The sequence below is a fragment of the Corvus kubaryi genome, unplaced genomic scaffold (assembly GCF_017639235.1).
Source record: "Corvus kubaryi isolate FWS band 111438036 unplaced genomic scaffold, C.kubaryi_AGA036_p1.0 37308, whole genome shotgun sequence".
In the NCBI taxonomy this organism is placed as follows: domain Eukaryota; kingdom Metazoa; phylum Chordata; class Aves; order Passeriformes; family Corvidae; genus Corvus; species Corvus kubaryi.
The window spans coordinates 4386626-4403909 of NW_024581096.1; the positions used below are offsets into that span (position 1 = coordinate 4386626).

The following is a 17284-nucleotide window of genomic DNA, read 5'->3' on the forward strand; positions in this document are numbered from 1 at the left end:
GATGTACATATGTGCTCTAGGAACTGATGTTCATTTAATTTCCCTCTGTCCACTTATAAACCTTAGATTATCAGCAAATCCATTTCTCTATGCAGCAATGTTCTAGGAATGTTTAGGCATAATCTGGGCTTGGCTGAGAATAAAAACAGCTTACACTTAGGTATTTTGATATATCTACATTGTTTATAGGGTTTCCCATAAGTGAGCAGAAAAATGCCTCTGGGATATGTGACATTACAGAAATTTCACTAAAGGTCTGTTTTATTTTCATCAGTGAGCAAGGAATACTCAGTAGCATAAAATACAAATTACACAGGTGCGTACTTGAATTTCCGTTTCCCTTTAGTGTGACTTACAAAAATGCGAAAAGAAACTGATAACGTTAACCACTACTAACAACACCACTACAAAAACACGGGTATTGGAAGAGAGAGATAGAAATTGATTTGAGGAAACAGAGCCTACCACTAAATCTTCACTAAAATTGTCTGGCAAGTCTCACCATTTTTTGGCCAGTGTTCTCACTAGCTTCCATCAATCTATCTCTGCAGTGATTTGTTGTCTTTCCTTAGGAAATAAATAAATTTGCAGTCATGCTTAATGATTGTAACTAAGAGTTACTAACAGTAACAGGAAGGGTGTTCAGCTGGATAATATAAATTTTCCTAGCATAGCCAACAGAGCAGTTTAGGTGTATGGCAGGAGATTGTTCTGAGCAAAGTAGTTTTCCTCCCACCTTACACTGCCAGAAACTCTGCATGTAATTAGGAAAGTACAAATAAGCTAGCTTCCCATGTTGATCTAATGAAGACTATCAGATTTCCTTGAATTAAGGAGGATTTTGTATTAGCATTTATTTTTCTTTTGGAAAGGTTGTATGACGTTTCAAAGTAAGTTTTTGTTAAAGGCATGGCAGAACTTTTATATAGAAGTTTTAAAAGTGGATGGCAAAAAATATTGTCTGTTTATTGGCTTTATTACCTAAAGGTAAGAGAGATTTCATAGCTGGAAGACAGCTTGTAGCAGAATCAGCTGTACCCATTGCAGATCTTTTCTTTCCCTCCCTCCCTCCCTCCTCCCTTCCTCCCTCCTCCCTTCCTTCCTCCCTTTCTCCCTTCCTCTCTTCCTCTCTTCCTTCCTCTCTCCCTCCCTTCTTTCCTCCTTTCCTTCCTTCCTTCCTCCCTCCCTCCCTCCCTTCCTTCTTTCCTTCTTTCCTTCCTTTCTCTCTCTCTTTCTTTCTTTTCTTCCATACTTTTAGAGGTCTAATCTGGTAGTTCCTTTCTTTTACAGTCTTTCCATTTTTAATCCATACCTTTCATTATATAGCATGTCCATAACTGTTCCAAACCTTCAGCTCTATGCTAGATGTACATAGAGGAGAAACATATCTAAAGTGTTCTGCAAGATATGCCTCTGCATATTTATCCTAGTTTGATGATTGAATTTTTTTCCAGCCGCATTGAAGTAGTTGGCTTCTAATAATAATTGGCTTCTAATGCACAGTAATCTGAAATGCTTTTCAGCAAAAATGCCATCTAATGTTGAAGTTCTGCAGTTTCCAGCAGTTGTGTGTTCTTGTGATTCCCAAAATGATAAATAGACATCAAGTACTTTGAGCTCATGAAGCATGAAAAATGACTATAATCAGAACAGCTTTATTTACATGAAGTCACATGTAGTACAGGGTCTGTAGGAAGCGCTATTTGATTGCTAGAACTTCTGTTGCAACATTTAGTGGTCTATAAACAGCTTGTGACTTGATATTCCCATTGAAATTACAGGCAAACATTGATGCTGTAGTAGTAGAAGTGTTAGTGTAATATAAATGCAGGGTAGTACAAAAATAAAATATAGGTTTTTTCACGTTTCTGTTGTCTGATATCATGTCACGACCTTCCCAAAAGTGCCTCCAAGGAGGCCTCTCGGTTCAGGCAGCACACTTGCACACACATATACACACACACACACTGGATAGGTAGCCAAAACAGTCCGACGATGAATGAGCAAGAAGAGTTTTGGCATAAGGTTTTACAGGAGAGCTTTAATGCATCCGCACTCATGCAAGGTTCCAGAGAAGTCTCTGGGGACAACAATGGGGGTTCCAGGGTAAGGGAACTAATCGAGAAACTCTGAAGGGGTATCAGGTAACAAGGGTTGTGGCGGCCAATGGAGCCAACCAGGGGAGTAGAACTGGGGTACATTAACATAACAGACCAGAGCATTCTGGGGGAGGCTTTTTCAGTCACCATAAGCTGGAAAGGAACCTAGGACTTATCCCACCATAGGACTTCTGTCGTTCCTTGTCCAGCAGGCCCACCGGCCTCCACAGTTTTTGGTCGGGTTTTTTTATTGGTAAATGCATACTCAAAGAAAACAAACTAAGGAAATAACTTGAAGTGCTCTTTTCTTTGGGTGAAATATACAGCAGATAATAAAATTATTCATTGTGAAATTATGTCTATTAAATAATGCAGCAGTATAGCATAATCCAATGAATGGAAACAACTGACTAATCCTTACATGGATCACACTCAGAAACAAAATTATATCAGCAAACTTTCAAATGCAAAAGTTCTCTATACACTTTTCCAGAATGTACATTAAATCTTTTTAGACCTATTTAACTTTTAATGAGAATAAATGTGGTTGAAAAATTAATGACTAGATCAAGGCAGAAGAAAATTATCAGATATAGCAAATATTTTTTATACTGTTTTAGAAAACCTTGGTTCCCAAAATGTAGATTAAAGTAGTTGATTCTACTTCTATTTAAAGAACCCATCTTTTGTTAAATTTATAGCTGCCCTTAGTAAGAGTAATGAAACTTGATGTGTAATTTGAAGCACAGGTCAGAGAAAAAAACCTTGGTTTGAGATGGTGGTAACAAAACTGAAAGAACAAGGAAATTAAACTGGTACAGAAACTTAGAGAAATGAGCAGATTAAAACACATGTGCATTTTCTGTCCTCAAAACATACGATACTCAAAATTTTTTACTGGTGCATAAATTGGATATTAGCTGAGAAATTACACTTAAGTAGATGTCAATTTATTTCAAATTACAGAACTTAATCACTTAAATTCTTGCTTTATATACACTGCATTAAGGTAATACATTATTGCCACGTGCCAGATAGTGAAAAAGAAACACATCTGCTTCCATGTCTACTTCCCCTTCCAAGAGCTGTGTGTAATACACTAATTGAAGTCAGAATTTCGGTAAACTTTGTCCCTTTAGACTTTTCAACAGGGAGGTGATAAGGCCAAGAGGTCCCAGAGCACTTCTGTCTTTACAAGCTTATTTCTTAGGAAAAAATCTGTTCTGTTAGAACTAAAAGACTTCTGGCTTTTTTGACATTTCAAAACCAACTTTTTCACTTGTTTGCCCTTCTTACAAAAAAAAAGATGGAGAATCAAAAGAGAGTTTTGCAATATATGATTGAAATGGTCCTAACATTTTTTAGCTGTATAGTTTTATTCAGGTAAGAAATTGAATGCTTTTTCAAGATGCTACTCTCTGACAGCAGGGATTACAGTCATGATCAATGTCATATGATGGACTGAACACATGTTTTAAATGCAGGGTATCAAAAACCAATTCTAGTAGCAATTTACCCCCATTCTTACTGTAGCTCAAATGTACTGAAGTGTGAATTTTTATTTAATTTATTGAAATTTATTTCCCGATTTTTGATTCTCCAGTGTTATCCTATTTTGCAGCTGATAAAAAGAAAGATATTATTATTTTAGATGGAAAAAATACCACAACTTTAAATTAAAATAATCAATGAAAATTTGTAATGAATATCTCAGTATGAACTTCTTCATGTTCTGAAGAGTTGAATGTATTGCATACTTAGGAAGTGATTATTTTAAAACACCTGGAATAGCTTGTTTGTTTGCCAAAATAAGCTTAAAGCGAATGGTGACTTCTAGAGTAGAACACCCCATTTTCAGCAGAAAAATAAATAAAGATGCCAAGACATCCTGTGCTTTCTGCTGGTTTCCTAAGTGCAGAGAGTTCAATACAATAGACCTAAGTTCTTCAGTATCTGATCCCCACTTGTGTAGTTTCTTGCCTGTAAGAAAGGATATGTGTCCAGCTGATCAACTCTTACCACCTATGTGAAAACTCTGTAAACATATCAAATATGGTTGTGAATATGTATGCCTCAACATGAAAAAATATGCTTAAAGACAGACTAAGGTACTGTTAACATTCTGCTTTCAAAGTTCTTACCATGATATACATGTAAAATTGCATCTCTTCAGCAGAAATTAAAACACAAAACACATTGAAGGATACTGAATATTTTGGAAATGTTGAATTCTGCCTTCCTATCTTTTATTCTAGGTAGGAATGATGATTAACCAATTGTGTATTAAACATATATGAGTTTCCTTGCTTCTAAGAAATTACTTTGTTCTAGGACTTGCACAGCTATTTTAGTTTATGACAACATATTAATATTAAGGATGTTAGCAGAGCTTAAAAAATAAGTTACTTTCAAAATACTTGATTTCTTTCAGCTTTAATTTTACTTGTGATTATATCATCTGCAACATACTTAGTGTCTCTTTTTGTCATTTATGTATTATTAAATTTGGTTTGCCCAAAGTTTAATTTTGTTTTCTATTTTTTATTTTAAAGAAGATAATTTCATATCTATAATGCTGTTCTAAACTTTAAAAAGTGTTTCTGAAAACTGTAGTTAAAATAATTGGTTTCTCAGTAATTCCTAAAATCCACATTAATAAAATCTGCTGCATTGATTAAGGATTTGAAAGGAACTGGATCAAATCCAGAGAATTTATAGTGTTGTGTTTTTTATCATAGAATGGTTTAGATTGGAAAAGGCCCTTAGGATTGTTGAATCCAACTACTAACCCAGCACTGCCAAGTCCACCAGTAAACCATGTCCCCAAGGGCCATATCTACATGTTTTTTAAAAAACTCTAGAGATGGTGACTCAGCCACTTCCCTGGGCAGCTTGTTACAATGCCTGACAACGCTTTTGGTGAATAATTGTCTACTAATATCCAACTCATTTCCTCTTGTCCTCTCACTTGCTACCCAGTAGAAGAGGCTGATCCCCACATGGCTACAGCCTCCTTTCAGGCAGTTGTAAAGAGTGATAAGGTCTCCCTTGAACCTCCTTTTCTCCAGGCTAAACACCCCCAGCTCCCTCAGCTTCTCCTCACAGCACTTGTGCTCCAGACCCTTCCCCAGCTCCATTGCCCTTCTCTGGACTCCCTCCAGCAGCTCAATGTCTTTCTTGCAGTGAGGGGCCCAGAACTGGACACAGCACTCGAGGCGTGGCCTCACCAGTGCCCAGCCCAGAAGGACAATCCCTGCCCTGGTCCTGCTGGCCACACTATTGCTGATCCAGGCCAGGATGCCATTGGCTTTCTTGGCCACCTGGGCACAGTCTAGCTCATGTTGAGCTGCTGTCACCAGCATCCCCAGCTTCTTTTCCACTGGGTAGCTTTCCAACTGTGCTGCCCCAAACTTGCAGTCCTGCATATGGGGTTTTTGTGACGCAAGGGCAGGACCCAGCACTGGGTGTTGTTGAACCCCACACCAGTGGCCTTGGCCGATTGATCCAGCCTGTCCAGATCCTTCTGTAGAGTCTTCCTGCCCTCCAGCAGATCAAGACTCCTGCCCAACCTGGTGTCATCTGCAAATTGACTGCGGGCACACTCAATCCCCTTGTTCAGATGATGGATAAAAGACATTAAACAGGACTGGCTGTGATACTGGCTGTGAGCCCTTGGGAGCACCAATGATGACTGGCTGCCAACTGAGTGTAGGTTTGTTCACTTCCACTCTCTGAGCCTGGTCCTCCAGACAGTTTTTAACCCAGGAAAGAGTGACCGATCCAAGCATTGAACAGCTGGTTTCTTGAGAAGGGTACTGTGGGAAATGGTGTCAAAGGGTTTACTGAAGGCCAGGCAGACAACATCCACAATCTCTCCTTCATCCACTCTGCAGGCCTCCTTGTGGTAGAAGGAGATCAGGTTGGTCAAGCAGGACCTGCCCTTCCTGGCATGGAACTCATGCTGGCTGGTCCCGACCCCCTTGATTGTCCTGCACTTGCTATAGGGCACTCAAGATGATCTGGTCTGTGACCTTCCCTGGACTGAGATCAGTCTTCAGTTCCCTGGGTCCTCCTTCTGATCCTCCTTACACTGGGGCATCAGATTTGCCAACATCCAGTCAACTGGGACCTGCCCGATTGATCAGGATGGCTGGCAAATGCTTGAATGTGGCCTGGTGAGCACTTCTGCAGTCTCCCCCTGTACCCCTGGGTGGATCCCATCTGTCCCCATGTACTTGTTTGTGTCAAAGCGGTCTAGGAGGTGGCTGACCATTTCTCCTGGATTATGGGGGCTTCATTCAGGTTCCTGTCCCTGTCTTCCAGCTCAGAGGGCTGGGTACCCAAAGAACCAAGTCTTACTAATAAAGACTGAGGCAAAGAAGGCATTAAGTGCCTCAGCCTTTTCCTCATCCTTTGTCACCAGTTAAAGGCTGAAAGTTCTCCTTGGCCCTCTTCTTATTGCTGATGCATTTTTTTGTTGTGTTTTACTACAGTCGGCAGATTAGGTTCTAGTTGGGCCTTTCTAATTTTCTCCCCATATAGTTTCATGATGTCATTGTAGTCCTCTTGAATTGCCTGTCTCTTCTTCTGAAGGTTATGAACTCTGTTTTTTCCCCATTAGTTCCAGAGTTCCAGCCCAAGGAACTAGGATAAAGTATGTTGGATAAAATATATTTAGCTTACATAAATTAAGATGTAATAATGTTTATATATTCTAAATATATAATTTATTCACTATATAGGACAACTATTATAATAAGCATATGGGTGATGAAAACTATTTAAGTTTGTGTTTTGATTAATAAAAATGTTACATAGGTGGAAATTAAAATATGTAAGAATATATTTTGCCTTTTACATTATTAGGTGTTACATTTTGAAACTAGTACAAACTTTTCTCCATTTTCTTAGAAAAAATTCCTAATTTCTGGCACCTTATATATGGAATAAATTTAATTTTACATTAATAGAATGTAGCCAGTTTTTCAAAGTGATATAAAGTATTCTTTTATTGAGACACAATATTTAATTTTAAAAGCCAGAAAATGTGTATTGCTTTCAAAACTGACTCAGTAAAAGAAAGTGGTTATTTATAGCCTCTCTGTGTGTTATTTCTGTTATTAGGCTACCATTGCCTTATAGTTTTGGAAGCATTGAAGCCTCAAATGGAAGGATGAGTCATTCCAAAGATCAAACTGTCCTGTAATAAGTCAAAAGATTCTAGAATTTAGGTGTATGGAAGGATTGCAGATACAAGGAAAAGAGATAGTACTTACAGGAAGCTTAGCCTAGATCAGAATTCCAAGATGTCACAAAAAGATCTCCTTCCATAGATAAAGCTTCTTGTCACTTAAAATTGTGGAGACAAGCATCTCAGCTGCAGTGTCTTGGAATACTGGATCAGCACAAGAAATCAGTTTTTTTGTATTTACCTAAAGCAGTGTAATTGAAAAATACCAATATATTGATACTGATGATGTATTGATATTGGTGATGCTGAAAAAGCATCACCCTCTGATCATGTTCATTCTCAGAAGGAAAGAGTTTCTCCAAGTCATTCCACAAGCACTGTGCCTGCACTGTACAGCTTTTAAAATATAAGAACGTCCGTTTCTGCTTCCACTGATTTTGATTTTAAATGCTTCAGAGTTTTATGAATTTCTGTATGATCTGTGAGCACTTTTCCCTCTTGGGACAAGCAAAAATGTATCTGAGTGGGAGGAAGGTGGTGGAGTCCGATAAAATCACCTTTTTTTTCATTACTTGGAAGGAACTTAATGGACTGACCTTTGGGAAAATATTAAAATTTAACACCAGTAAAATTTATGTGTACTGTAAGAGGTGCAGATGCTAATTTTAAGTGGCTTTTGTTTCAAAATACTTTAATATTTTTGCTGTTTCAGATGTCAGCCCTTACTTTTGATATTGAAGGATTATTGTCTATGAGATGCTAACAGTGGATATTACCTGTCATCTGAATAGGCTCAATATATGGCAGGATGTATAGTTTGCAGTTAAATCCACAGTACTTGATTCCAGGCTGAATTTTTTGACTGGTCAAGCTTAATAACTTTAAGTCATATTCATGTAGAATATTATCAATATTTTTGCAAATATCAAGGGAAAACAGCCACTCCAGTGGAGAGTAATGGGTTAGTTTAGCAAATTACTCTGTGATGGATTTCTCTCTAGTTGTAAGAAAAGAACATTTTCAACTTGTTTGAAAATTTGACAAGTGTTAATTGTGAGTTGGTATCCTGAGCTGATTTGGAAGTAGGAGTTGTCACGGAGGAAGTAAGATGTAAATAAGGAGGGAATAACTAATGACGAACCTTGGAAGGAGCAGCTTCTATTTGATGCTACAGACAGGGAAAAAAGACAACAGGGGAATGCACCAAAGGAGACAGAGATCTTGAAGAAATTGATTAGGTAATTTTCTTTGCAGCAGTGTTCTATGTGAATAAAGTAGATATAAATTAATAAGACTCCGGATGTTAGTATCTTCGCACAGGAATAGAAAGAATTGCATCTGAGGTCTGGAAAATAGGTTTTTTGTTTCAGTGTGCACCTATTGCCTTGCATAGAACACTCCTGAACAAGTATCAGTTGCAGAATTAGGCAACTACATTCACTTTTTCTGGGTTCATAGAATCATGAATATGATGAGAATAACCTGACTTGGAAGGGACCCAAAAGGATCACTGATTGCAGCTCCAGGCCATGTGCAGGACACCTCAGGAATTATAAAATAATTTTCTATTATTTAAACAGAAAATTTTTCTTCAGCCCTTTGTACTGAAGACCTCTATTAAAACACTAAATGATTTGCAAAATTTATTATTTTTGCAAATATAATAATCAAACCATATGCTTGAGAGCATTGCCCAAATGGTTCTGGAACTCTGTCAGGCTTGGTGCTGTGACCACTGCCCTGGGGAGCCTGTTCCAGTGACTAACCACCCTCTGGATGAAGAATCTTTTCCTAATATCCAACCTAAACCTCCCCTGACACAACTCCAGACCATTCCCTTGGGTCCTGCCACTGGTCATGAGAGTGAAGAGATCAGGGTCTGCCCCTCCTCTTCCCTTCATGAGGAAGTTGTAACTGCAACGAGGTCTCCCCTCAGTCTCCTCTTTTCTAGGCTGAACCATCCTTGCACCATCTAACCTCAATCGTATAGAGAGGAGCTGTGCATCATATGACTTTATTTTGGGAATTCTATAGGCTCAAAATCATGTGTATGCTGCTCTAGTACTTCATGTCTTTCATTTCCTATATATTTTTCTAAATATTTTTGGTTTATGACGTATTTCAGTAGGAATGCTATAGCATGATTTTGGATAAATGTGAAATGGTGCTTATGCTGTTATCCATTTGTAAGTGAAATGTGAAAAAAAGCCCTGAGGGATGTCTCCCAGCATGTCTGGAATTTGTCTATCAGTAACAGAGAAACATAGCTCCAGATATTTTCATAGCATGTTCAACATTCCAGTGAAACTCTATGTTTGTTTTGCCAGGAAGGTCTGTTGATTCACCAACATGTGGGTGATGATTGTCTTCAACTATCTCACTCAACTGTTTGAGAATGAGACTCCTACACTGCTACATTTTATCGCATTATGGCACATCCTCTTCTTATTTTGTCAAAACCAAAAACCTTCCTGGCTGATACTAGTGTCCTAGTAATCAGAGGAAGTTCATGAACTATGTTTATTAGGGGTACCTTGAGAAGTATTAGTTGTTTGTGCAACAGTTAAACCTATTTTTCTTTCTGTGCTTCTTTTAATTTTTTTTCTTTTAATTCAGTGATATAAAAAAGGTATTTTCCTACACTTGACTGGGGAAAGTACTCCCTTACAGTGAAGTGGGATTACAAACCTAGCCTTTTCTAGCACACTGTGCAGAGGCTATAGCCTGCGAAGTACTTAAGTTATTCATAAAGCCCTCACAAAACTCCCATTTTGAAGATTCAAAATTTACTTGCACAAAGATTGCCAGCTAAAATTGACAGATGTGCAAAATAGGATTTTAATTTTGTGTAGAGATTGAAAGTTTCTTTTAGAGTTAACACAAACTGATTTCTCACGAGGTATGTGAGGAGGTGATAGTTGAGGAAAAAATTGCAACTTGAGAATAAGGTACTCCACATTTTTTATCAGGTTAGGGTTGAATACAAGTTGGTACTGTGATAGTGGCAATATAAACCTTATATATTAGCTTAATTCCCTGCAATTAGTTAATACAGTTTTATGCAATGGGTAAATAACAGACATTTAGGCTTTGGATACCTGATGTAATTCTGTATAGTACTGTTTTACAGGCTTTGTTCTGCGCATTAAATCCACTTCGCCTTTAGAAATACTGTGTTCATTCAAATGAAAAAATAAAAAGGTCAGAAATTTGGGCTGTTGGACAAGTATTTATCTTCGAGATAATTTTCAGTATAGTGAATCTTGAGGTATATAATATTTGGGTAGATAGGCTTGGCAATATTTTTTGAATAGATCTTATTCATATGTTCTTATATGTATGTGAATATATAATATTGATACATGTATATATGTTTTCTGAACACCTGTGTATGTGTGGTTCTGGTGATTTATTGAAAGTAGATAAAAAGACCAGCTACAGAGAGGTTGTATTAGAGGTGAGTTAAATGTCTGTACAAACAGCTATTCTGTGTTAAGAGTAATTGCACTGCTTTCATTGTCTCTGCCTGTATGAAGCAGACACATTCTACTGTCTCTATGTATAGAACATAATGAAAATTATAGACTCAGTAATAGTAGATTAAATATAAAATATCTTGAGACTAAGCAATGTATATTAATTATGACTGTGACACCTTTATTAAAATGGAGATTATATATACATGTGAGAAAATATAGTAGGAAGAAATGGAAATAAAATAAATCAGTAACCACTTTATAGAGAACTGGGTTTAACAGACATAAAAGTTCTACACTTTCACTAAATAGGAAGTCTAGAAAACCAATGTTTTCCTTAGGGATCAATTTCGAATTCCATATGTAATTTATTCTTGCAGTTGCTGTATAAATAACAGGTTTGATAAATACAGTTGTAAAATTAACTTCTTGTAAATTGGGGATACATTGAGATTTTCTCTATTCCTGCTTTGATTATTTGCAGACAAAGTGATGAGCAAGAAAGAGGGAAATCTTTCCTGCTTTCTAAACCTGCAGTGTGAATTCCTACAAGTAAACTGGAAACTGAAACTGGAAACAAAAAACTGGCACATGCATCAGGTCTATGCTTTAAGTTTTGCCTTAGAGACTATAAAAGAGATCTGCCCAGAGAATGGCTATCAAAGACAGGTTCTGTTAAGCTACCTGTTATTCAATTGTTATATATTATTATATGCTAAGTTACCTGTTGCTCAATTTATATATGGCTCTGCATATAAGAAATGAAACTGTAAGTCCCAGTCCCATTTGAATATGGTGTTGATAATTTGTTCCTCAGTGTTTTTCTCCCAGTTTCACAAGAAAGGCAGAAATCCTTTAAAAATGCAGGTGAATAGACAGTTTTGCAATCTTTGAATGTGTTTTGTTTTCTGAATTTTACCTTATTGTTTGGTAGTCAGCTCTGGTCACTCTTCACTTCCTTGCTACTTAAGGCAGAATGTACAAAAAAATCCCCCACTATAGCTGTGTAATCTGAAGTGATCTTAATTAAAGGATAACGTTTCTGAGACGATGAACAGTTTTAAAAAAGAGATCCCCTATTCCAGAATCTAAGTATATTATGATATCCAATGTGTAATCCTCTTTTTTTTTTTTTTTTGTCAAAAGATATGATTTCTATAAAATTTTGTGAACTAGTTATAATTGTGTGTTTTCAGGGAAATCCCTACTTATCCTGTTTTGCCAAATGATTGGGTAATATCTACTGTAAGGTATTCTATTTAGTACAGGGAGAAGGTATGCTGTCTGAAGACTAGAGAAGAAGTACCACCTTACCTAGAAGTACACCTTTCACTGCTTTGCTTTTTATAAAATCAGTTTACCTACCATATTATTAAAACAAAACAAATTCTGTAAAACTCCTGTGAAAAGCTTTCGAGGTTTCCAACTACAGAGGAAGACAGCTATGGAGGCAGAGGTTACTTCTCTAACGAGGTAGTTAGCTTAAGTTCTGCTCTACCACCTTCTGTAAATTGAAATGCTAATGAAAGCCCTGTGACTTACACGTTAATCTAGACATCCCATAGTAGCCTATAACATAAAACTGTTAAATACTAAACTGTGAAATGTTATACAGCTTTGGTTTTTGCCCAGGCCTTTTATGGTTTTCATCAAAATGTTACTTTGTCTGGTACATTATGTACCATCAGGTACGTAAGAGAAATATCTAGAATTTAATATTAAAGATCTATGGAAGAGTGATGATACAATGTATTCATAATTGTAGAAGTCTATAGAACACCAAATTCTAATATATTTTACAATAAACTCATGTGTGAAGCTCTGTAGAAGGCAACCTATTGTATGACTCATATTTCCCTAAGCACTCGAGATACTGTGTTTCCCTAGAGAAGGGAAAAGTATGCAGAATACTGTCTGGTGGAAATGATAACACAAGTTGTAATTTGTAGTTCAGGTTAATTTAAAATAATGTTTTTATTGTAGTGCAGTTTAGAAATCTTAGTACTCAGATCAAAGGATCAGATGCTTTAGAATGGACAGCTAAGGTGATGTTGCAATATACAAAGGGTTGAAGTCTAATGTCTTGCAAACCTTTGTCTGTGATAAATCTTTTTGAAAAAATCCTCATATATAAGTTGCTGCTTTAACAATCTTCTGTGGGATATTCAGCATCTATTGATTGATACTTGATGATACATTCACCCTTTTTATTTTTCATTTCACGTTTATATATTTAATATTTTTTTAAAATTAGATAATAAATGTGGCTAACAAATTCCTCACATTTTATTCTTCCTGTTGCTTGAACTGTTTGACTTCTATCTATATAATACTCTGATTTAGTAAATTTAGACTAGTGAAGAATTAGCATAACTCTGAGTTATGACCTAACTGGTAATGTCAAAAACTAATTTCAACTAATTTCTGGTAGAATATCTCCAATGTAAGTATTTCTAGAAGGATTTTACATCATTTTATTATCATGTGCGCAGGGTTTGTAGATTTAAAAAAAAGCTTTGACAGACAGTTTTTAAATCAGATTAAGAAAACAGTGAAGTTGTAAATAAAGATGAAACATCAGTAGGTTCCTACAGGGTGATCTATAACACAGTAGAATTAAACCCAGGTTTTAAATTATAAAATTCAAGGTCAGATATCAAAAAGTCAAGGTTACAGGTACATAGAAGGGACTGAAAATCTTTGAGCAAGACAGAGACAGAATTGTAGTGAATAATATTTGTTGTCAATCTACAATTTTTTTCCACAGTGGCTATATAACATTTTAATATTTTCTTCACTTAAAGTTGTAATATTTCAGCACTGTAATAGTGGTAATTTAGTTAAGCCTGTGTAATAACTCATCATTGAAGAAACATAATCAAGACACGTTACCAGGAACAAGCATTTTTTAATTCAAAGTGTATGCTTGGAATTTTTGTGGAATTGAGGTACAGATATTGAAATGGATGAAACAGTGCAATTTACTAATTTTTGCTGTACTACTGATGAAACTTTTGTGGGTTTGGGACAATACAGCTGACTGAAAAAATCTGTGGGTCCTTACTATTTTTCTTTGTAGGATCAATTTTACTGAAGTTCTGATTGTAATCCCTGGTGTTCAACCTGCCTTTTGTTTGACAGACACCTAACAGAACAAATTGAAATGATAATTTGTCATTACTATACATAAGTAGAACCCTCACAGATATATTGTAGCAAAACCACCATCGCATTTCCCCAGACTGTGTTTATTGCCATTTAAAACACTTTTATTGTATGAGGTCATGTTGTGCACTACAACATTTCATTTTTTGTTGACAGTAATTATTCTTCCCGCTCAATGAAAAACAGGTTTGTAATGCTTTTCATGAAAAAGATTACTTGGAGATCCTGCCAAATTTTAGATAACTTTTCACATTATTAAGATGTATATGAGCTTCAGCTGCCAGGAATAAAGACAGAATAATATTCTCTAACATTAATTTTGTATATTTCTCTTTCTGTTGTTTATTGCCTTTGTACATTTTAATGATAATTTTGCCACAACGGTAGCTTGCAGCCTGTGGTGTGGACAGGAGCATATATGGGCAATAGGAACGCCTGCCTTTGTTATTAACATTTTAGTAGTTTAAAGATTGCTGATCCATATTTATATCTGCAAAGTATCTCATCTTGAATTAAAGTTCACTCTATAATATAAATTTTTTTTTGGTACTTATATATGTCTGTATATCCAAATATATATATGTGTGTGTGTGTATATATATATATATCTGTATATGTCTGTGTATCCAAAACTCTAAAATATTATTTTTGCATTCATATATACACTTAATTTAAATTTCATCGTCAGACAGCTGGTGAAGATTATGGCCACAGTAGTGTAAGACAGATGGCAGATTTTTCAAGAGAAATCTTGTCTGCTTGGATGCTTTAGGCATCCAATTGAATTATTTGTTTTCACATCTATTCAGCGTTGCAGGATTCCCTTGGGAACAATGGGAACACCGGGCACAGTAATATTTTGCATATGCAAATTGAATACCTTTTATCCTGAATACTCTAGAAGTATTTCTTATAGTTTTTATTTGTCATAAAAAGCTATACCTGTGTAATTATATGTGTAAACACAAGTTTCCTCAAGGAAACTGTTATTTAATGTCACCTACAAAACCAAATAAATGAAAGAATGAAGGAACTTTTAAAAAAAGGTGTTTCATCATGAAAAAAATTAAATATCCCTATTTTGTATCTAAAATTTATAAAATACTAGTCCATGACACAAATATAATTTGCAGTCATAAACAGAAGCAAATCCAAACTCAGTATCATACTGTAGGAAACTGACCAGAAAGACAGCATCTGTATCTTCTCCTACTAGTAAACTGATACCATTTTCTGCCTTGAGTTTCTGTATTTAAAGATATTTTAAGTAGCAGGGTACATGGATCTGTTTTCTTATTTGTGCAGGCCTCTCCAAGAAGAAATGTGACTGTGGAGTGCTTTGTGTCATTTCCTTTCAAGCCAGCAAAGTGGCTGATTCCAGCAAACAGGAGAACTTAGCAGTTCTCCTGAAAAAGTAAAGGTAGAGAACAGAGAATACACTTTTAAATTGGATCAGGAAGTATAACAACAACAGCAGACTACTGTTACTTTAGAAAGTAATAATTGGCCCACAATGTAAATCCTTAGAACAGAATATTTAACCAGTAAAGTATTTCATTTATTACAACTTTTGATCCATTCCTGAAATTACAGCTAGAGAAAACATCCAGTAAAGCTGGTTCTTGGTAAAAGAGGATGCAGTCCATCACTTCCCTAGAATATTTGCAGCATAAATAATTTTATGCTGCTCTATACAGAGCTTTGATACTATTTCAGTATTTCTTCAAAATGTAAATGTGATTTTAAGATTTAAGTTCTTAATCAACATTTGTTAATACAACTACTGTACTGTACATTTTTTACATAATAAGCATGTTAGGATAAGTGTCTCATTTCAAGATAACCATTCGAATTGATCTAAATCTAACTTGCAAAAATGAGATCTGCGATCTCATGCGTGAACTGTCTGCAGCAGCTCTACAGGTATTCATGCTAGTTCAGAGTATATGCAAATTTAGGGAGCAGTGCATCATTATCAAAACTGCGTTTTCTAAGAAATAGAGATAAATTCTAATATGAGCTAATGGTAGGAGTAGAAAGTCCGTAGTCCTGGCTGCATACCTTATTAATACCCAGACTACCCTTTTCTAGGCTTGAAAAATAAGTTTAATGAACAGCACAAGTAAGAGAGCCTGCTTAGCTACAGACAGGGGTCTTGCAGTTGATTGACTTCGGTGTCAGAAGCAGTATGTTCTCAAAATGAATCTTTTAAATGAAGTTGCAACGTCCATAAATATGCTATTCTGTGTGTGTTCTTTGGATGCAGAGTTCATACTAAGCCTGGTTAGGGAAGCTGCATATAGCAACACATAGCTGCCTTGCAGAATTTATAATCAATAAATACTGATGCTTTGACATTCTTAATCTTTACAGTTTCTTCCTTTAATTGGTCAATTTCTTCCAAAGTCATAATGAAAAAACCTCACTTTGTCCTTAGGACATTAACATAATCAGACTAAACATATTGAGGTATTTTTGGTACCATGATATTTAATCTTTCAACCTAACACCCTTTTCTTTCTAGCTGAAAGTTTATTTCTGATAATGTTAATTGAAAAAGTTTTATTGAAATGATTTGTTTATACTTTTACTAATAAAACTGTTCTTCATCTCAAAATACAAAATTTCATTTATGAAAAATATTCCCAGAAAAAACCTAAAATCCCAGATTTCCATAATTGCCAAAAAAAGAGTATAGAGTTATTTAGAAATACGTAGTCTATGGTGAATCCTTTCTCCATGTTTGAAAACTTTTTCTTGTAAAATTAAGTTTCAAGAGAGGGATATCTGTTTAATTACACCTGTAGATTCTCTTGAACTCTTGTTGTTATTTCAGGGCAGGTTTAATAAATCTACCTTCAAGCTATTTCCTTTATTTCAGATGATACAGAATATACTAATTTCTGTATTTAATTAATTTGTAAATTAATTGTGATTATGTGGACGTTTTGATGGGAATAATTTTAACTGACACATCTTTCTCACCTGATTTACCATGCTAATAATAAGGCTAATTCAAAGGAAAAGGTAAAAAAATGGCTTGAGGAGCAAGGAGACCCAGTTTCGAAGAGTGACCAGCTTAATCCACAATGGAGTAACATTCTGAGCATCTGAGTTTTGTGTAATTTTTTTTCTGTACTTTGTACCAGTACTTTGTTCTAGGGAAAAATTTTCTCTGGAGCTAATTTTAGCAGAGAAGAATCCAGGTTCACACATTGTAGCGACTTTAAAATAAATTTGTTCTGAGTATCCATAACAAATGATATTCTGCTGAAGAGCTGACCTCTGTAGTTTAGGAAACAGTTCAGTTCTCTGGTAGTTACGTTTTTTAAAATCACTATTTTAATGCAATT

At 35.7% G+C, this 17284-nt stretch overlaps 1 protein-coding gene and 1 long non-coding RNA gene across 3 annotated transcripts in view; both read left to right on the plus strand.

Moving 5' to 3' along the window:
• The window catches only part of PDE4D (phosphodiesterase 4D), a 551221-nt gene that overhangs the window by 197093 nt on the left and 336844 nt on the right, over positions 1–17284 (plus strand). The gene's annotated exons all lie outside the window — the stretch shown is intronic.
• LOC121664757 lies at positions 1547–11551 on the plus strand. The gene is made up of 3 exons (XR_006016110.1): positions 1547–2065; positions 4866–4869; positions 11541–11551. It is a non-coding gene; the product is annotated as an uncharacterized LOC121664757 (long non-coding RNA).